Source organism: Bos grunniens, chromosome 14, assembly GCF_055505025.1.
Source record: "Bos grunniens cultivar Pamir isolate PY7600 chromosome 14, Bosgru_T2T1.0, whole genome shotgun sequence".
Classification (NCBI taxonomy): domain Eukaryota; kingdom Metazoa; phylum Chordata; class Mammalia; order Artiodactyla; family Bovidae; genus Bos; species Bos grunniens.
This window is the reverse complement of record NC_141178.1, coordinates 23,592,503-23,614,247: the sequence shown is the minus strand read 5'-3', so window position 1 is coordinate 23,614,247 and position 21,745 is coordinate 23,592,503. Positions and strand designations below refer to the sequence as shown.

At 41.6% G+C, this 21,745-nt stretch overlaps 1 long non-coding RNA gene across 19 annotated transcripts in view; it reads right to left on the bottom strand.

Annotated features, from left to right (window-relative positions):
• The window catches only part of LOC147359192 (uncharacterized), a 313,939-nt gene extending 306,568 nt beyond the window's left edge, over positions 1-7,371 (bottom strand). For 5 of the 19 annotated variants that reach the window (XR_015140615.1, XR_015140611.1, XR_015140613.1 and 2 more), the window contains exons 1-2: positions 7,200-7,354; positions 1,653-1,778 (exon numbers count right to left, since the gene is read on the bottom strand). This is a non-coding gene — a long non-coding RNA (uncharacterized LOC147359192). Of the gene's footprint in view, positions 1-1,652; positions 1,779-7,199 lie in introns of all 19 variants that reach the window. The other 14 variants (XR_015140614.1, XR_015140606.1, XR_015140610.1 and 11 more) reach the window with 7 other exon arrangements.
• Between the last annotated feature and the right edge of the window lie 14,374 nt (positions 7,372-21,745).

The following is a 21,745-nucleotide window of genomic DNA, read 5'->3' as shown; positions in this document are numbered from 1 at the left end:
TCTTTCTAATAATCCTGAGACCAGAAGGCAATTGTGTTCCTTGTTAAGTAATGATAACAATTGTTTATATAAACTTTAAGTTGACAATGCATATTTATATACATAATCTTACTTGATCTTCTCATTTAACCCTTGAAGTAGTTATTTCACTTTTAATAAGCGAAAACCATCCACAATAACTTATTTGCCCAAATTCATAACAAGTAAGTGGTCAACCAAGGACTATATGTCAGGTTCTCTAATCATAAGCCTTTTGTTCTTTCACAAATAATAAATGATTGTATAGAATTCCTGATATTTTTAAACTACTTGACTAAATATACAGTCCTGCATGTTATGACAGCTACGACTGTCAGTTTTTAAAGGAGAGAATTTCATCAAATTGAGAAACGTCATGTGTCAAGCCCTGCCATTTCCAAAATAATATCTGTAACTGTGATTAAGTTCTTAAAAGAATAAACAGAAAGCATAGATAATTTTAAGCATATGTGAAGAGAAATATCAGAAAAAGTGATACAGGAGGTAATTATTCCCATTACCAAGTACTTCTTCATGTACAGAATGAATTACTATTATCACTGCAGGCTCGATTACTTATTAAATAAACTTCAATTTATTAAAATTTAATTTCCACAAAACTTAGTAGAAATAAAGCTTGCCACAGATTTTGAAAAAACAAACAGTGGAAAATTATCTAGTCTAGCTACAGCAATTTTGTAAAGTGGAATAAACACACCTCTATTATCTAACTCTTCAGTTCTCAGTTATTAATAAAGCAATTCATATTTGTTCTTTGTTAGCTTTCAAGGAAGCTGTGATTTAATTGATTTCAATCAACATTTATTGAGTATAACTCTATGCAGGGCACGTATCTGGGAGTTGGAAGCATTTAATTACAATAACCCATGGCCCCTGATCTCCAATGAAAACAGTACACAAACACTTGTAAGACAAAGCAGATTTTGGCAAGTGCGGCACAAGAGGTTTATATACAACAGAGGAAGTGGGAAGAGGAGATTGAATCCAGACTTAAACTGTGTGCAAAAGCTTTGATGAAGAAACAGTAGTGAATATAAAGACTTCAAGACTTGAAGGCTGACAAATACCCATATTTCCACTTAAAGATGTTCTTAGTTCTACTGTTTTCAATAGCCTGTGTTGGTAGGCTCAGCTTTGTAAACCCAAGTTCTCAGCAATAACTTTAATTCTATATGTATTGATTGCTCATGGAGCATTTAAGTAAATTATGACCGATATGGTATGTTCTATAACAGGGGCCCCCAATCTCCATACCATGGACAGGTACTTCCTGTCAGATCAGCAAGGCATTAAATTAGAAATAAGTACATGATAAGTGTAATGCATCTGAAACATCCTGAAACCATGCCCTCCCGTCTCCCACTCCTCCATTGGAAAAACTGACTTCCACGAAACCTGTCCCTAGTGTCAAAACGGTTGGGGACTGCTGGTCTACAAGATGGTTTCCAACAAACAGCATCCCTCTTCTCCACTAAACAAATAGATAAATAAAACGGAATAAAGAGAAGACCAAACTAGTATCTGTGCTGAGAGTTTAGTCAGGAATAAGATGGATGCCCAGGTGAGCCAAATGAACCTGTTATGCAAACCTTGGAATAAAAACATTGACTCACCAGTCACAGAAGCTCTGGCCTTTGCACCAACCAACCTTCACCTCTCTCCTCTGGGGCAGAGCTGGAAGAAGAAGGAAACAGTGCTTCCTGCAAGCAGCAGGCTCTCAGGAGAAGTCTGGAGCCCAGCTGAGGTGGGTGGGTTGCAGGGGGGGCGGGGTGGTTGAGAGGGAAAAAAAAGACAGTTAGAGCTTCAGCTAGGCCCAGCTAAGATAAGGGTGCATGAGTGCACAGTCAGTCGAGTCCAACTCTTTGTGACCCCATGGGCTGTAGCCCGCCATGCTCCTCTATCCATGCGATTCTCTAGGCAAGAATACTGGAGGGGGTTGCCATTTCCTTCTCCAGGGGATTTTCCTGACTCAGGGATTGAACCCTAGTCTCCTATATCTCCTGCATTGGCAGGTGGATTCTTTTCCACTGAGCCACCTGGGAAGCCCCAAGCTGAGTATCTCTTTCAAATTTACTATGCAAATAAGTTACTCTCCCTCCTCTGGGGAGACAGAGACAGAAGAAAAGGACCGGGAGTGCTGAGAGAAAGGGCCTCCTCATGGAAACCAGAAGCAGGGAAGTTGTGATCCATCTTAAATATCTCCCAAGATGATGATGATTAGAGAAGAGGTGATCTTTTTGTATTGATCATTCACTGTTTCTCTTTTACAGACTTGCTCACGCTTTTAAGTTTTAAAGAATGGTCCATTTTTCTCTTGTGACTTGTGTGATTCCAAATCAATAGTGTAACAGTAAGTATAAGAGCAAAACAAGTAGTTAGCACCCTGGTGTCTCACGTATAGAGCCTCTCTGCTTCTCATTTTTCTTTCAGTTTTTATCATCCACCTTCCCTCCCCACTGGGGACTGGCTGGAAATACAGGAAGGAGGCACCTTTTATTCATTGGTTGCTATGCTTGAAACCAAAAGGCAAGAAGAGGAAAAAAAGCAAGTGAAACAGGAAAGAGTAATACAAGAATTGGCTTGGAAAAATTCTAGAAACAGAATTTTCTAGAACAGATATTTTTCCTTAAACCAGAGAATGACCGAGTAGGTATGTAGGTATTTTAGAGAGTGGCCATGTTCCTGAGTCCTGTACAAATGTTAGTAAACTGATATAAAGCTGGATTAACCATGAATAAACAACAAGGACCACAGGAGCTCTGCTCAATGTTATGTGGGAGGGGAGTTTGGGGAAGAATGGATACATATATGTGAATGACTGAGTCCCTTTGCTATCTACCTGAAACTACCAAAACATTGTTAATTGGCTGTACACCAGGATAAAATAAAAGTAAAAAAAGTAAAAAATCCAAACAGCTGTGTTTGCATACTCATCTACAAGGAGCAAGAACTTTGAAATGAAATAAATATTTGAAAATGTGTAGACCAAAAATGAGAATACCAGACCACCTGACCTGCCTCTTGAGAAATCTGTATGCAGGTCAGGAAGCAACAGTTAGAACTTGACATGGACCAACAGACTGGTTCCAAATAGGAAAAGGAGTCCGTCAAGGCTGTATATTGTCACCCTGTTTATTTAAGTTCTATGCAGAGTACATCATGAGAAACACTGGACTGGAAGAAACACAAGCTGGAATCAAGATTGCCGGGAGAAATATCAATAACCTCAGATATGCAGATGACACCACCCTTATGGCAGAAAGTGAAGAGGAAATCAAAAGCCTCTTGATAAAGGTGAAAGTGAAGAGTGAAAAAGTTGGCTTAAAGCTCAACATTCAGAAAACGAAGATCATGGCATCCAGTCCCATCATTTCATGGGAAATAGATAGGTAAACAGTGGAAACAGTGTCAGACTTTATTTTTCTGGGCTCCAAAATCACTGCAGATGGTGACTGCAGCCATGAAATTAAAAGACGCTTACTCCTTGGAAGGAAAGTTATGACCAACCTAGATAGCATATTCAAAAGCAGAGACATTAGTTTGCCAACAAAGGTCCATCTAGTCAAGGCTATGGTTTTTCCTGTGGATGTGAGAGTTGGACTGTGAAGAAGGCTGAGCACCGAAGAATTGATGCTTTTGAACTGTGGTGTTGGAGAAGACTCTTGAGAGTCCCTTGGACTGCAAGGAGATCCAACCAGTCCATTCTGAAGGAGATCAGCCCTGAGATTTCTTTGGAAGGAATGATGCTAAAGCTGAAACTCCAGTACTTTGGCTATCTCATGCGGAGAGTTGACTCAATGGAAAAGACTCTGATGCTGGGAGGGATTGGGGGCAGGAGGAGAAGGGGACGACAGAGGATGAGATGGCTGGATGGCATCACTGACTCGATGGACGTGAGTCTGAGTGAACTCCGGGAGCTGCTGATGGACAGGGAGGCCTGGCGTGCTGCGATTCATGGGGTCGCAAAGAGCCGGACACAACTGAGCGACTGATCTGATCTGATCTCAGACCAAAAATATTTGGGGCATATACATACCTTTTTATTTATCTATATCAACTACCATTTTAGTTATTTTAAACAAAATTGTGACTATATCGGCTTGAGTACCCACCACTTGTATCTCAGAAATGAACTCTGCAAGCTTTTTTGTTCTCTTGAATTATCATTATTTCAATCTAATATTTGGAAGGAGGTAAGTCATGACCAAGATGAACTGATAATTTTGAGTTTATCTGCAAGATTTATTAATTAGGCAAAAATTTCATTGTATTGCTAAGAGAATAATGGTGGACAGGCAAGGAAACACAACATTCCAGAACATTTACAACTTTGATATGATCATATATATTTTAGCTTCAGTTTGTGACTTTATTAAAACTATAGTATATTCACATTTCCCTTTGGCTCAGACAGTAAAGAATCTGCCTGCAAAGTAGGAGACCTGGGTTTAATCCCTGGGTTAGGAAGATTCCCTGGAGAAGGAAATGGCTACCCACTCCAATATTCTTTCCTGGAGAATCCCATGGACAGAGGAGCCTGGTGGGCAACAGTCCATGGAGTTGCAAAGACTTGGACGTGACTGAGTGGCTAACACTTTAGCTTTTCCTCTATATTTCATGGCACAGGTACACTTCTCTTTACAGAGTGAAGGCTCAAAACCAACTGAACTTGTCACTTAAAATGAAGATGTATCATGGTAACTTTCTCTCAGAAGAACTATTTCTGAAATTAATAACTGCAGTTTTCTGAAGAGCTACATTATGGCTTTCCTCTAGTTTTTCATGTCAAGTTCTGCTCTAAGTAAAGATTTTCATATTTCATGAGTTATTATCACTACCTACAGCTTGCCAATATAGGAAGAGGTCTGGCAGGAGAAATCACCTTGCTGGCCTTGAATGTTGGGAGTTCTAATTAGTGGAGGGTAGCGACAGCTTGTGCCACCTGGAGATTTTAATATTCCTCCCTAATGAGATGAATATCACTTCCCTGCAATCAGGGAACTTTCCCAGGGTTCCCAATCAGCTCACACTATTTTTAGTTTCATTCAAATTGGCTAATTATGAGGATTAACATGAATTATGCCTGTGTTTTACTAGGTGTCCAAGTGTCATTTCAATATCAGAATTATCATCTTGGTATTCTGTGGAGAAAGGTTAGGAATGGTTAATGTTAACACCCCACACTGCACAGAATTTGTTGAAAAGATGTATCTGATCTTAAAACCAGATCTTGATTAGAAATGCTCTACTTTAGGGAGAGAGTGAGAAGGGATTGATAAATATAAAGCCTTCTCAGAGTGCTTTCTAAAGATCTCATTTTTAAGTTCAATAATGGAGGGAAAATTAGGTAACCAACAACAAAGAAAATGGATTTGATATTTCAGTGATAATTCTAGAACTCAAAGATAAATGTCATTAAAATATTAAAGCTGATTAAAAGGATTTTAAGTTACATTTGAAACAAAATAATTAAAATAGTGTGGGGTAAATAGAGTCTTGGTAAGGCATGGCAAAGTCATGTGGAACTACTCAACTTGCCCAGAGGAGTGAAACATTTTTAAGAGAATACATTTCTCTTTTAAAAGAGTGAAAATGTTCTTATGGATGGACCACCTTCTAGGATTCTGAGAAAGCCCATGGACCCACCTGCCGGTCTCTTAAACTCTGAACACTGCTGGAGACCAGGAGGAATACGAAAAGTTTGAAGACCAGTTTGATTTTTCAAGAGGAGACAAAACAAATCAGTGAGCTCTTGAGTCTGACCTTGGGCAACACCCTGAATTAGATTATTATTAAAGGAACGATTTGTGAGCTTCTGCAAGAAAAGTATTGGAAGGTCTGCCACACGGCCTTTCTAAGAGCTGCTGAAAGAAGGATGTGTGACCCCAAGGAATTAACTTTTTCTTTATCAAAAGATTCCTGCTGTTATGGGCTGAACTGTGTCAACCTCAAAATTTATAGGTTGAAATCCTAACCACCAGTATCTCAGAATGTGGCTGCATTTGGAGATAGGGTCTTTAAAGAAGTGATTAAGTTCAAATGAGGTCGTATGAGTGGGCCCTGCTCCAATATGTCTGGTCACCTTTTAAGATGAGATTAGGACACAGAAACGCACAAAGGGAAGACAGTGTGAAAACACGGGGAGAAAACCAGTCCAGGAAAGAGACCTCAGAAAAAAGCTGACTCTGCCGACACCTTGATCTCAGACTTTGAGCCTTCAGCGCTTTGAGAAGATAAAGTTCTGTTATTTCAGCCTCCCAGTCTGGAGTGCTTTGTTATGGCAGCACAAGCAAATGAAACACAGCAGCTAAAGTTCAATAAGAATCAAGTGGCGGCGATGTCAAATGGAGGACCCTTAAAGGTACCATGATAAAAACAGGATCTATGATTCTCTGTTCTTATATTATTTGGTACTCAGTTGAGAGAGATAAGTCATGCTAGTTATTTTAACAGAGAGAATTTAACCTAAAAAATTGCTAACTAGCCATCTGAATTTCCTGGGACAGTCATAACATAGAACCACAAACTGGAGGGCTTAGACAACAGAAGTTTATCGTCTCACAGTTCTGGAGACTGGAAGTCTGAGATCAAGGTGTCAGGAGGGGTGCTTCCTTCTGAAGGCAGTGAGGGAGAAGCTGTTTCTTGTCTTTCTCCTCATGTCTGTTGTTTTCTGGCAATCCTTGGTTTATGGATATCTCACCTTGATCCCTGCCTTCCTGTTCACACAGTGTTCTCCCTGGGTGAGCAACTGTCTGTGTGTCCAAATTTCCCTTTTTAGAAGGACAGAGTCATATTGCACAGGGCTTCCCCCATGGCTGCGGTAAAGAATCTACCTGCAATGCAGGAGACTTGCAGGAGAGGCAAGTTAGATCCCTGGGTCAGAAAGATCCCCTGGAGTACAAAATGGCAACCCGGTCCAGTATTCTTGCCTGGGAAGTCCCTTGGACCAAGGAGTTTGGCAGGCTGCAGTCCATGGGCTCACAGAAGAGCAACCAGATAACAACAAAACAACAAGCTATTGCTCTAGGGCCCACCCCAGTGAGCCCATCTGAACTATCTGCAAAGGCCTGAAGAACCAGAACTTAAAGCAGTACTTACGTTAGGGACAAAATAAAATTGGCCACTGCAAGTGCATCGAAGAAAATGACCCTTAACCTTACCTAAGTTATAGAATTTTCAGCTTTTCTCTGAAATCAGCAGAGGACTTTGGCGAATCTCCTAGCCACCAAGTCTGCTCACATCAGGTCTGGACTTGCTTGTTCTCCTCAATCCAATAGGGAAGAAAACCCCTCGGCAACCAGTCATATGAAAAAGCCAAATCACTTTCACGTTTGCCTCATTAAAACCCCTTACCTGTGAGCAACTCGGAATTCATTGCTTTCAGAGCCTTGAGTTTCCAGGTGGAAACCCTTGCAATAAACACCTCTTTCTCCTTTGTTTTTCTCACTGTGCAGAGTTTGGTTTTTGACAAATCCTATTTCCAAGTAAGTTTCCACTTCCAGGTACTGGGGCTTGGAATTCAGTATCTTTTAAGGGAACACAATTGAATCCATCAGATGGGATCAGATCAGTCGCTCAGTTGTGTCCAACTCTTTGCAACTCTTTACATCCCAAAGTTTACCTTCTTCACAGTCCAACTCTCACATCCATACATGACAAAACCAAAACATTTTACAGTGATAGAAACTGAAGGACAAGCTACCACCGCTAGGACTGGAGGAGCAAAGGGAAGGGGCTGAACATAAGATGTAGAAGCCTGGAGAAGGCACACTCAAGGAGCTGGAAGAAGGGGTGTGTGTGTGTCACTCAGTCATGTCTGACTCTTAGCAACCCCATGGACTTTAGCCTGCCAGGTTCTTCCATCCATGGGGATTCTCCAGGCAAGAATACAAGAGTGGGTTGCCATTTCCTTCTCCAAGAGGAAGGAGTATGTGTACTTGTGCTCACCTGGTAGAATCCTTGAGAAGGGTGCAATGAGGCTGCTTCTACAAATGCTGGGAAGACGGAAAATGCTGGAAAAACCACAGACTTTGGAGAAACTGCATGCTAGATTCAGCTGCTGCTACAAAAAGGCACTGCCCTTCCCTGGGTGAAGCATCCCCTGATGCTCAGGGGAACTGCACACTTTCAGCCCCTCAGGTCAGATAAGTCCAGTTCAGTTCAGTCACTCAGTCGTGTCTGACTCTTTGCGACCCCATGAATTGCAGCACACCAGGCCTCCCTGTCCATCACCAACTCCCAAAGTTTACCCAAACTCATGTCCATCAAGTCGGTGATGCCATCCGGCCATCTCATCCTCTGTCGTCCCCTTCTCCTCCTGCCCCCAATCCCTCCCAACATCAGAGTCTTTTATAATGAGTCAACTCTTCGCATGAAGTGGCCAAAGTATTGGAGTTTCAGCTTCAGCATCCGTCCTTCCAATGAACACCCAGGGCTGATCTCCTTCAGAATGGACTGTTTGGATCTCCTTGCAGTCCAAGGGACTCTCAAGAGTCTTCTCCAACACCACAGTTCGAAAGCATCAATTCTTCGGCGCTCAGCTTTCTTCACAGTCCAACTCTCACATCCATACGTGACCACTGGAAAAACCATAGCCTTGACTAGATGGACCTTTGCTGGCAAAGTAATGTCTCTGCTTTTGAATATGCTATCTAGGTTGGTCATAACTTTCCTTCCAAGGAGAAAGCATCTTTTAATTTCATGGCTGCAATCACCATCTGCAGTGATTTTGGAGCCCCCCAAAATAAAGTCTGACACTGTTTCCACTTGTTTCCCCATCTATTTCCCATGGTGTCCCCCTATTGGTAGAGTTTCTTAGGGGATGCTGGCAAAGCAGACCTGTCGTCTGTAAAGTTCTAGCCCCAGCAGCACAAAGAAGAGTAAAGACAAGGTTTGTAGCTGAGAAAAAAATAAATCAATACCTAGCATAATGTTTAATATGATCAGGCCAAGATCAGCAAATGAGCCAGTGACCAACAGAGAAAAGTGTTTGAGTCATGATTCTGCAAACATTGACCCAAAGGTGTGACAAAATTCCTGGATTTGTGGTTACTGATGTGAAAGTTTTTTCCTTAAATTCCTTATCTATCAAATGGGTATGACAATAAAAAGTAGCTCATAGGACTGTCGAGAGGACACATAAAATGAACTTGGAACAGTAGATGACACAGATTAAGACCTCAGGACTCATTAAATACTAGCTCTTATTTGATTACTATCTTGTTTAGTTAGATAACTAAAAATTCAAATACTAACAATTTTAGGGCACATACCTTCCTCTACCAGGGAATTAATGAAACTTAAGAAAAGACAGGCATTTGTTCACCACCAACAAAACATATACAAGTAAATATGGACTTAATTTTATGAACTAAAAGCAAATGTCTCAACCTTCTGTTACTATTTAGTGTTCCATGGCTGATAATTGCTTCTAGAACTTTAAAGAAACTTTGAGAAAAGAGAACTTCTGCTTATGAGCAATATGACTTAAAAAGGCAAGATAGCAAACAGTTTTAAACCTCGCTATCTGCCACAAGTTGATGGTAGAATTACCTGGAATGCTAAATTGAGAATCCAAAGCCCCATCCGGGTTCAGAGGGAAAGAAGTTCAGAATAACTTAGTGATTGTTGCTGAAGGCATGAAGTGACATTCCTGTCCCCTCATTGATTTTACCAACCTTGAAGAAAAGAGCATGGCTTGCAGGGCCAAAACTAGAACTCAAGTTCTAGTTCTTTGCAAAACTGAGAACAGAGATAATAAATGAAAAAAAAAAAATCATCTCTGTAGAACTCAATAAATGTTAGTAGCTCCTTTTCCTATATATGGTTTGACAACAATGCATAGCAGACCTAAAACTATGTTCATATCTGTAAAATTTCATAACTTTCTTATCATTTGATTGTTATACTACAAGTAATCAATGTAAAGCACATTTTAAATGAAATGGGTAATGCATTCCAAGTTGATTTATTCTATAGCAGAATATCTACAATCACGTCATTTGTCTCTCTCACACACACCCCCCAAATTTAAACAGAACTAGTTTTGAATGAATGAATAAGGATAAAGTTCGGCTTCTCTACACATATAATTACTTCAGCATCTAAAGATGATACAGATTACATGAGATTTGATTTGAGTTCACCTTTTGCTGAATCAAGGAACAATTTTCTTTCTCCTTTTACTAAAGTGAAAGGTAATGAAATGTGATTGTTTTTCGGTGCCTGAGAAACAAAAGGAATAATTTCAGGGACAAAAATAAGTAGCTTCCATGGGACAAGACTTTTGTTAGAATAGACTCTTTTGTCTTTTGTGCGTGAAAAGGTCAAAATCCACATTTAAGTTTCACCACTACATGAATTTCATATTTGTTCTGTGAACTATCTGGTCCAGACAGTGCATTTTCTTTCCCTGGATTTTTAAAAACATATTTTCTCAAAGGATTCCATCACAGAAATTAAACTTAGTCTGTACTTGTCAAAAAAATCTAGTGAATATATAAATATGTGTTGCTGCTAAGTCACTTCAGTCGTGTCCGACTCTGTACTACCCCATAGACGGCAGCCCACCAGGTTCCCCCGTCCCTGGGATTGTCCAGGCAAGAACACTGGAGTGGGTTGCCATTTCCTTCTCCAATGCGTGAAAGTGAAAAGTGAAAGTGAAGTCACTCAGTCGTGTCCGACTCTTAGCGACCCCATAGACTGCAGCCTACCTGGCTTCTCTGTCCATGGGATTTTCCAGGCAAGAGTACTGGAGTGGGGTGCCACTGCCTTCTCGGAAATATGTGTTGCTGCTGCTGCTGCTAAGTCACTTCAGTCGTATCCGACTCTGTGCGACCCCATAGACGGCAGCCCACCAGGCTCCCCGTCCCTGGGATTCTCCAGGCAAGAACACTGGAGTGGGTTGCCATTTCCTTCTCCAATGCATGAAAGTGAAAAGTGAAAGTGAAGTCGCTCAGTCGTATCCGACTCCTAGCGACCCCATGGACTGCAGCCTACCAGGTCCCTCCATCCATGGGATTTTCCAGGCAAGAGTACTGGAGTAGGGTGCCATTGCCTTCTCGGAAATATGTGTTGGATATGTATAAATCTTGGCTCTTCTATTTGGTCTTTCCCATTTACTTCATTGTTTAAATAGCACCATCTGGTGGTGAAATGAAATTATTGCCATTATATTGTATTTTTAAAAAATGTTTTATTTTTATATTTGAATATTTGATTCAGAAGGTAAAGAATCTGCATGCAATGCAGGAGACCCGAGTTCGATACCTGGGTCAGAAAGATCTCCTGGAGAAGGGAATGGCTACCCACTCCAGTATTCTTATCTGGAGAATTCCTTGGACAGAAGAGTCTGGTAGGCTATAATGCACGGGGTCACAGAGTCAGACATAAGTGACTAACACACGCATAGTTGATTAACAATTTCAGGTATACAACAAAGTGATTCAGTTATACAAATACATGTATATTCTTTTTCAAATTCCTTCCCAATTAGGTTGTTACAGAATATTGAGCAATGAAGAAAATGTAGAGTCAGCACAGAAAAATATTCTATTATTTTTTTACATTAAATTTGGGTTATTCGTTGTAAATTTTCATGGGTACTGATTTTCTCATTTTAACTATGCCTAGTTTTAAAGATACATATAACCTATTAAAACTTACTACCAGATAATAGCTATAAAAAATACATGTATCTAGACCATGACAAGTTTTATCCATTGTTAAATATAGTTTTGTTTAATACCCTTTAATATTTCTGAAAAGCTCTACTTGTAGAACTTTAATGATGTGATCTTTAAAAATGAAGTTTAAAGGTTTTTAAAAATTCACCCTAGTGAAGCACTTTAATTCATTCATTAAAATGATCTTATTGCACTTTGAAAGTAATCTCATATGTAACAAACTATAGTCACAAAAATTTTAAAAATAACTTTCCTCATAAAACACCATCAGAATTAATAAGAACCATTTGCAGAAAAACGTAATTGTCACCGTGTTTAATAATGGATTTAGGTTTCAAAAGAAACATTGGATTAAAAATGTGATGCTGCTGCCCTCTTGTGGTTTAAAGGGCATATTTCCCTCTGGAAATAAAATTACAGCACCTCCTGATTTTTTTGGAGGGAATGATGCTTAAGCTGAAACTCCAGTACTTGGGCCACCTCAAGCGAAGAGTTGACTCATTGGAAAAAACTCTGATGCTGGGAGGGATTGGGGGCAGGAGGAGAAGGGGACGACAGAGGATGAGATGGCTGGATGGCATCACTGGCTCGATGGACCTGAGTCTCAGTGAACTCCGGGAGTTAGTGATGGACAGGGAGGCCTGGCGTGCTGCGATTCATGGGGTTGCAAAGAATCAGACACAACTGAGCCACTGTAATGAACTGAAGTAATGCTTCGGAGAAGACGATGGCACCCCACTCCAGTACTTTGCCTGGAAAATCCCATGGACGGAGGAGCCTGGTAGGCTGCAGTCCATGGGACCGCGAGAGTCAGACACGACTGAGCGACTTCACTTTCACTTTTCACTTTCATGCATTGGAGAAGGAAATGGCAACCCACTCCAGTCTTCTTGCCTGGAGAATCCCAGGGATGGAGGACCCTGGTGGGCTGCCGTCTATGGGGTCGCACAGAGTCGGACACGACTGAAGCGACTTAGCAGCAGCAGCAGCAAGTAATGCTTTTTATGTTTCATAAGAAAACTGAGTTCGACCAAAGAAATACAATAAATAGTCCATTAACTACAGTTAGAATGTCCTAGCTAATTCACTATGACCGTTCATAGCAAGTTAATGATTAACTTATTTAAATCTCTTTTAGTTAGTAAATTTAACCACCAAAAATCCCTTCCCATATACCCATTAGCATCCTTCACCAGTTCTATGAAATATTTTTTGCAAATGCTACAGCAAACCTACACGCTCCAATCGAAACTAGAAATTAGTAAAACTAGTTTATTTCCCTAATGATCCTGTGGGCAATGAGCTGCTTTCCTTTAACATTTTAAAAAGCAACCCTCCTTCTTTTCGCTGCGGTTTTAACTTGGGATGAATTCAGGAGCCCTTTCCCGGGTCACCTCCCGGAAACCCTGGCAATTACGGGCTGAATGGAAAACAAGCGTTAAGACACACGTTCCAAATGGAGGAGCCAAGCCTTTCCTCCCCACGCTGGCTCTTTTGCTAGCAATGAATGGCGCTTTTCAGAATTCTCCCTGTGAACACAACTAATTCTGTAAGAGCCTGCTCTGTGTGTACAGCTCTCACCTGGAACTGGGAGTGTTGTGGTGGATAAAGGCTAACAAGAAGGACGCAAAGGGACGACTCTGCCTTGGCCTTAAACCCCAGGCAGTGGAGGACAGGAGCTTATTTTCCAACTCTGGCTGAAATGGTCTCTGACTGCCCCCTCTCTACTGTCACCTCAATGCACTCCCATTTAGATAATAGGATGTCTTTATTACTGAGAAGGAAGGGAAATAAAGCAGGGAGTTTATATCCTGCCTTGATGTATTCAACTCAGTAAGAAGAAAGCAAAGTCAACAGCAAAACCAGACAGTTAGTTTTGGGCACCCCTCCCCACCCCGCCTGATAACCCTGTGCATCCTGTCGCCTGGATACGCTGCTCCCTGTTTGTGGTGCTCAGTCACTGAGTCCTGCTGGACTCATGATCCCATGAACTATAGCCTACCAGGCTCCTCTGTCCATGGAATTTTCCAGGCAAGAATACTGGCGTGGGTAGCCATTCACTTCTCCAGCGGATCTTCCCAGTGCAGGGATCAAACCCAGGTCTCCCTCATTTCAGGCAGATCCTTCACCACTGCAGCACCGGGAAACTGCCCACTTGCAGACCAGGGCCGTTTAACACAAGGCTTTTCAACAAGAGGTTTTCTTTAGGGAGTGGACATTTCCTTTCTCTTTTATTCTGAAAAAAATGGCTATGATTTATCTCCAATGCCATTAACAGAAGCAAGAGTGTGTACTAGGAGAGGGGCAGTGTGATGCAGTGGACTCACGACTGTTAAAATATCTGCACCGCCAATTCCTCTATGTTTACCTGTAAGACAGACCGGGCAGGAGTGGAGGAGGGGCAGAGTTGGAATCTTATCTGAACTTGGCCCATCTTAAGCAGGCACTGATTAAGACAGGTGCAGCAGACCTGGGTATGGCATAAACCCTCTTGGAGAAGGTCCCCATTAACCCTACCATAGAGCCACAAGACCTTACACAGGGCTGGGGAGACAGACTCTTGGAGGGAACAAAGAGAACTTTGTGCGAACCAGGACCCAGGAATAAGGAGCAGTGACCCCACGAGACTGAGTCAGACTTGCCCATGAGTGTCCGGCAGAGGCATGGGTCGGCGGTGGCCTGCTGCAGCGTCGGGGGCACTGAGTGCCGAAGTGCATGCATGGGAACTTTTGAAGGAGGTGGACATTATCTTCATTACCTCCATCATAGTTTGGCCTCAGGTCAAACAACAGGGAGGGAGCAGAGCCCCACCCATCAACAGAAAATTGGATTAAAGATTCACTGAGCATGGCCCCGCCCATCAGAAAAAGACCCAGTTTCCTCCTCCGTCTCTCCCATCAGTAAGTTTCCATAAGCTTCTTATCCTTCTCTATCAGAGGGCAGACAGAATGAAAACCACAATCACAGAAAACTAACCAAACTGATTACATGGACCAGAGCCTTGTCTAACTCAATGAAACTATGAGCCATGCCTTGTAGGGCCACACAAGATGGACGGGGTCATGGTGGAGAGTTCTGACAAAAGTTGGTCCACTGGAGAAGGGAATGCAAACCTCTTCAGTATTCTTGCCTTGAGAACCCCATGAACAGCAAGAAAAGGCAAAAAAGATAGGTTACTGAAAGATGAACTCCCCAGGTCAGTAGGTGCCCAATATGCTAGGGGAGATCAATGGAGAAATAACTCCAGAATGAATGAAGAGATGGAGCCAAAGCAAAAACAATACCTAGCTGTGGATGTGACTGGTGATAGAAGCAAGGTCCGATGCTGTAAAGAGCAGTATTGCACAGGAACCTGGAATGTCAGGTCCATGCATCAAGGCAAATTGGAAGTGGTCAAACAGGAGATGGCAAGAGTGAACATCAACATTTTAAGAATCAGCTAACTAAACTGGACTGCAATGGGTGAATTTAATTCAGATGACCATTATATCTACTACTGTGGGCAAGAATTCCTTAGAAGAAATGGAGTAACCATCATAGTCAACAAAAGAGTCTGAAATGCAGTACTTGGATGCAATCTCAGAAACAACAGAATGATCTCTGTTTCCAAGGCAAACCATTTAATATCACAGTAATCCAATCTATGTCCCCACCAGTAATGCTGAAGAAGGTGAAGTTGAATGGGTCTATGAAGACCTACAAATCCTTCTAGAACTCACATCCAAAAAAGATGTCCTTTTCATTATAGGGGACTGGAATGCAAAAGAAGGAAGTCAAGAGATACCTGGAGTAACAGATAAATTTAGCCTTGGAGTACAAAACGAAGTAGGGCAAAGGCTAACAGTTTTTCCAAGAGAACACACTGGTCATAGCAAACACCATCTTCCAACAACACAAGAGAAGACTCTACACATGGACATCATCAGATGGTCAATACCAAAATCATTGACCGTATTCTTTGCAGCCAAAGATAGAGAAGCTCTATATGGTCAGCACAAACAAGACCAGGAGCTGACTGTGGCTCAGATCATGAACTCCTTATTGAAAAATTCAGACTTAAATTGAAGAAAGTAGGGAAAACCACTAGCCCGTTCAGGTATGACCTAAATCAAATCCCTTATGATTATACAGTGGAAGTGACAAACAGATTCAAGGGATTAGATCTGATAGACAGAGTGCCTGAAGAACTATGGACGGAGGTTCATGACATTGTACAGGAGGCAATGATCAAGACCATCCCCAAGAAAAAGAAATGGAAAAAAGCAAAATGGTTGTCTGAGGAGGCCTTCTAATAGTTGTGAAAAGAAGAGAAGCTAAAGGCAAAGGAGAAAAGGAAAGATATATCCATTTGAATACAGAGTTCCAAAGAATACCAAGGAGAGATAAGAAAGCCTTCCTCAGTGATCAATGCAAAGAAATAGAGGAAAGCAATAGAATGGGAAAGATTAGAGATCTCTTCAAGAGAACTAGAGATACCAAGGGAACATTTCATGCAAAGATGGACACATAAAGGACAGAAGTGATAGGGACCTAACAGAAGCAGAAGATATTAAGAAGAGGTGGCAAGAATACACAGAAGAACTGTACAAAAAAGATCTTCATGACCCAGATAATCATGATGGTGTGATCACTGACCTAGAGCCATACTGGAATGTGAAGTCAAGTGGGCCTTAGAAAGCATCACTACGAACAAAGCTATTGGAGGTGATGGAATTCCAGTTCAACTATGTCAAATCCTAAGAGATGATGCTGTGAAAGTGCTGCACTAAATGGGCCAGCAAGTTTGGAAAACTCAGTGGTGGCCACAGGACAGAAAAAGGTTAGTTTTCATTCCAATCCCAAAGAAAGGCAATGCCAAAGAATTCTCAAACTACCGCACAGTTGCACTCCCCTCACATACTAGTAAAGTAATGCTCAAAATTCTCCAAGCCAGGGTTCAACAGTACATGAACCATGAACTTCCAGATGTTCAAGCTGGATTTAGAAAGGGCAGAGGAACCAGAGATCAAATTGCCAACACCTGGTGGATCATCAAAAAATCAAGAGAGTTCCAGAAATCATTACTTCTACTTTATTGACTATGCCAAGCCTGTAACTGTACAGATCACAATAAACTGTAGACAATTCTTTGAGAGATGGGAATACCACCTGACCTGTCTCCAGAGAAATCTGTATGCAGGTCAAGAAGTAACAATGGAACCACAGACTGGTTCCAAATTGGGAAAGGAGTACATCAAGGCTGTATATTGTCACCCTGCTTATTTAACTAATATGCAGAGTACATCATGAGAAACGCTGGGCTGGAAGAAGCACAAGCTGGAATCAAGATTGCCGGGAGAAATATCAATAACCTCAGATATGCAGATAACACCACCCTTATGGCAGAAAGTGAAGAGGAACTCAAAAGCCTCTTGATGAAAGTGAAAGAGGAGAGTGAAAAAGTTGGCTTAAAGCTCAACATTCAGAAAACTAACATCATGGCATCTGGTCCCATCACTTCAAGGGAAATAGGTGGGGAAACAATGGAAACAGTGTCAGACTTTATCTTTTTGGGCTCCAAAATCACTGCAGATGGTGATTTCAGCCATGAAATTAAAAGACGCTTACTCCTTGGAAGGAAAGTTATGACCAACCTAGATAGCATATTCAAAAGCAGAGACATTACTTTGCCAACAAAGGTCCTTCTAGTCAAGGCTATGGTTTTTCCAGTAGTCATGTACGGATGGGAAAGTTGGACTATAAAGAAACCTGAGCACCGAAAATTGATGCTTTTGAATTGTTGGAGTTGGTGTTGGAGAAGACTTCTGAGAGTCTCTTGGACTACAAGGAGATCCAACCAGTCCATCCTAAAGGGAATTAGTCCTAAACATTCATTCAAAGGACTGATGCTGAAGCTGAAACTCCATACTTTGGCCACCTCATGCGAAGAGTTGACTCACTGGAAAAGACTCTGATGCTGGGAGGGATTGAGGGCAGGAGGAGAAGGGGACGACAGAGGATGAGATGGCTGGATAGCATCACCGACTGGATGGATATGAGTTTGGGTGAACTCCGGGAGCTGGTGATGGACAGGGAGGCCTGGTGTGCTGCAGTTCATGGGGTCGCAAAGAGTCGGACACGACTGAGCGACTGAACTGAACTGAACTGAATACACATATACGGAATCTAGAAAAATGATACTAAAAATTTTATTTACAGGCAGCAATGGAGAAACAGACATATAGAACAGACTTATGGACATGGGGAGAGGGGAGGAGAGGGTGAGATGTATGGAAAGAGTAACATGGAAACTTACATTCAGTTCAGTTCAGTTCAGTTCAGTCGCTCAGTCGTGTCCAACTCTTTGCAACCCCATGAATCGCAGCACGCCAGGCCTCCCTGTCCATCACCAACTCCCGGAGTCCACTCAGACTCATGTCCATCGAGTCAGTGATGCCATCCAGCCATCTCATCCTCTGTTGTCCCCTTCTCCTCCTGCCCCCAATCCCTCCCAGCATCACAGTCTTTTCCAATGAGTCAACTCTTTGCATGAGTGTATGTAAAACATATAGCCAATGGGAATTTGCTGTATGGCTCAGAAAACTCAACAAGGGGCTCTGTATCAACCTAGATGGGTGGGATGGGGAGGGAGATGGGAAGGAGGTTCAAAAGGGAGGGGATATATGTATACCTATGGCTGATTCATGTTGAGGTTTGACAGAAAACAACAGAATTCTGTAAAGCAATTATCGTTCAATAAAAAAGCAAATTATTTAAAAAAAAAAATGTATTCTACGCCACTTGCTGTGTGGGGACTTGCACATGGCTCACCATGGTTATAGACCTGGAGTTACAATTCTCTGCTAACCTTGAAAAAACTCATCTTTGCTGGAGAAATATCTGGCAGTCTGTTTGTTTCAGGTCAACAATACATTCCTGGTCCATGCAGGTCGCTTCACCTGCCCTGACTGTAGTGAGCCCTAGGTTTCCCAGAACTGGCAGGAATACTTTTGCACAGACGCCCCTGGAAGGGGTTCTCACAGACCTCCAGCTAGATGAAGCAGGACCCAGACACTCTGTTCTGCCTGTCTTCCTGTAGTCACTGTTGTCCTTTCCTTACACAGGCAAGTTTGTTGTTACTTCTGTTTGGAGAAAAACAGTTGTAGTGAAAGAAAAGCACACAGGGAATTGCTAAGATCCTGGTAAAAATCTATTTTGTAAACTTGGATGAGGATACACAAGTTTTTATTTTCTCATTTCACTTCAAACACACATGTGCATTTTGCACTTTTTCTGGTATGCCTGTGACATAACTAAAGAAGTTTAAAATTCATGTAGTAAAAAACATTGGTTGGGACTTCTCAGGTGGTCCAGTGGATAAGACTTCACCTGTCAATGCAAGGGGTGTGGGTTCAATCCCTGGTTGGGGATCTTGCAACCAAAAAAACCATACAAAAAAGAAGTAATATTGTAGCAAATTCAAGAAAGACTTTAAAAATGGTCCACGTCAAAAAAAATTTTTTTTAATAAATTAAAAAACACTAGTACCATGTTCAGAGAAGGCAATGGCACCCCACTCCAGTACTCTTGCCTGGAAAATCCCATGGACGGAGGAGCCTGGTGGGCTGCAGTGCACGGGGTGGCGAAGAGTCGGACACGACTTAGTGACTTCACTTTCACTTTTCACTTTCATGCATTGGAGAAGGAAATGGCAACCCACTCCAGTGTTCTTGCCTGGAGGATCCCAGGGATGGGGGAGCCTGGTGGGCTGCCGTCTATGGGGTCACACAGAGTCGGTCACGACTGAAGTGACTTAGCAGTACCATGTTAACATGTTTCATGAAAGAAATCAGATGTGAAAAGGTACTTACCTAAATCTTTATATAAAATTTTACAACTGGTAAAACCAGGGCAGTGGTTACACTGAGGGAGTAGTACTGGGAAGCAAACACAGAGTAGATGCACTTAGGAGATGCTAGTAATATTCTGCTTCTTGATCTGGATGCCAATTAAATGGGAACAGTCACTTTATGACAATTGACTAAGTTGCCTTCTGTATTTCCAAGTCCATGCAAAGAATTAATTGCCCTTAAAGTGGAAGAAGCTTATTCTCTTCCTTGCATTGACACTACCAAGTTTTTTCCCAAGGAAACAGGGCTTTATTCCTCAGTGGCTCAGGTATCCATCTTTCTGGAAATGCAGAGTTTAGCAAAACTAAAATACTGCACTTTTTTTTTCCCAACAAGTGATATAGGCAACTACAAATAAATATTTGCATTTTTGAAAATTTCTCTTTTCTGCCTCTCTTCAGGCAAAATATTTAAAACAACTTTTAACAACTTTTTATGTACACTTCCATTGCCACTGGCAGTGATATCCAAGAAAACTTTCTGCGATTGTAGAAATGTTCTATACTCTAAACACTAGTCAGTGTGGCTAAAGGCTTTTGAAATGTGATGAAAGAACTGAAATTTCAATTTAATTTTAATTAATTTAAATTTGATTGACCACATGTGGCTAGATGTACTGTATCATGCAGCACTCTTCAGGAGTGCAGGTACTTTTGCCCCCTAAGATCTTTACAACATTCTCTCTGATAACCTCTACTACTACAACTCTATGTTTCACCCTTTATGCTTCTGTCACCACGATTTACTTAAGGTACTGTACACAGGAGGACTGATGCTGAAGCCCCAATACTTTGGCCACTTAATGCCAAGAGCTGACTCAGTGGAAAAGACCCTGATGTTGGAAAAATTGAGGGCAAGAGAAGGGGATGACAGAGGATGAGACAGTTGGATGGCATCACTGACTCAGTGGACATGAGTTTTAGCAAACTCAGGTAGATAGTGATGGACAGAGAAGCCTGGCACACTGCAGTTCATGGGGTCACAGAGAGTCAGACGTGGCTTAGTGACTGAACAACAGCAACAGTTTACATCATTTTTGTTTCTCCATCATTTCCTTCATCCTCTCCCTTCTGCCTAGAGGGCAGTTTTTTATTCTTCCACATCTTCTATCTTCTATCATTTCCCTTTTCCATCCCTCTTTATGTTTTGATATTCTGGTTCACTAGGACTCTCCCCTGACCTCCTCCTTCTTGGTTAGCACCATCCTCACTTTCTTTTCCAAAACACTTTGTGCCTCTTTCCACCATAAAACTTAAGGGAAATACAATGATCTTTTATAAGTTTGTCTCTCCCACTGTCTTATAAATTCCTTGCAGGTCATATATACCTCTATTATTTCCAAGAATCAAGACAAATAGGATCATTGAGTGAATAAGGAAGCAGCAGTCTATCCGAGAGTCTGTGGCCCAGCCATCTGTGATATGGAGGAAATTTGTGGGAAGAAGGAAATGTACCTTGAGGAAACCCCTGAAAGAACAAAAGTGGTCCACAAATGGCTAATTTTATTGCAACACTCTTCATAATAAAAAATAATTAAAGCAACTTAAAAGACCTACACTGGGAATGTGGTGTAATACACTATGCTCTACCCACTAGATGGAATATTATGCCGCTCTTAAAAACTGTAATTATGAAGACTAGGCAGTATAGGGAAAATGTTCATGCTCTGCTTAAATGAGAAAAAAAAGACCATAAAATTCCTTCTACACCAATGATTAGTACCATATAACATTATGATTGCCTCTGGGCACAAATCAACATTGAATATATAAAAATGAAAATCTTTTCATTGTAAATTGGAAGTGTGTGCTTGCTTTATTTTTTTAAAAAATAATGCCTTAACATTGCTTTGTACTAGTTTTATTTTTTTTAAAGGTGATCGAAATTCAAGAAGGTTCCCCTGAAGTAATTCATCCAGCAATGAGCTTTAAGCATGGATGTTTGAGAAACAGCAGTGGTCAGGTGTGTGTCAGTGAAGTGAAGTGAAGTGAAGTGAACTCGCTCAGTCGTGTCCGACTCTTTGCAATCCCATGGACTGTAGCCGACCAGGCTCCTCCATCCACGGTATTCTCCACGCAAGAATACTGGAGTGGGTTGCCATGTCCTTCTCCAGGGGAACTTCCCTACCCAGGG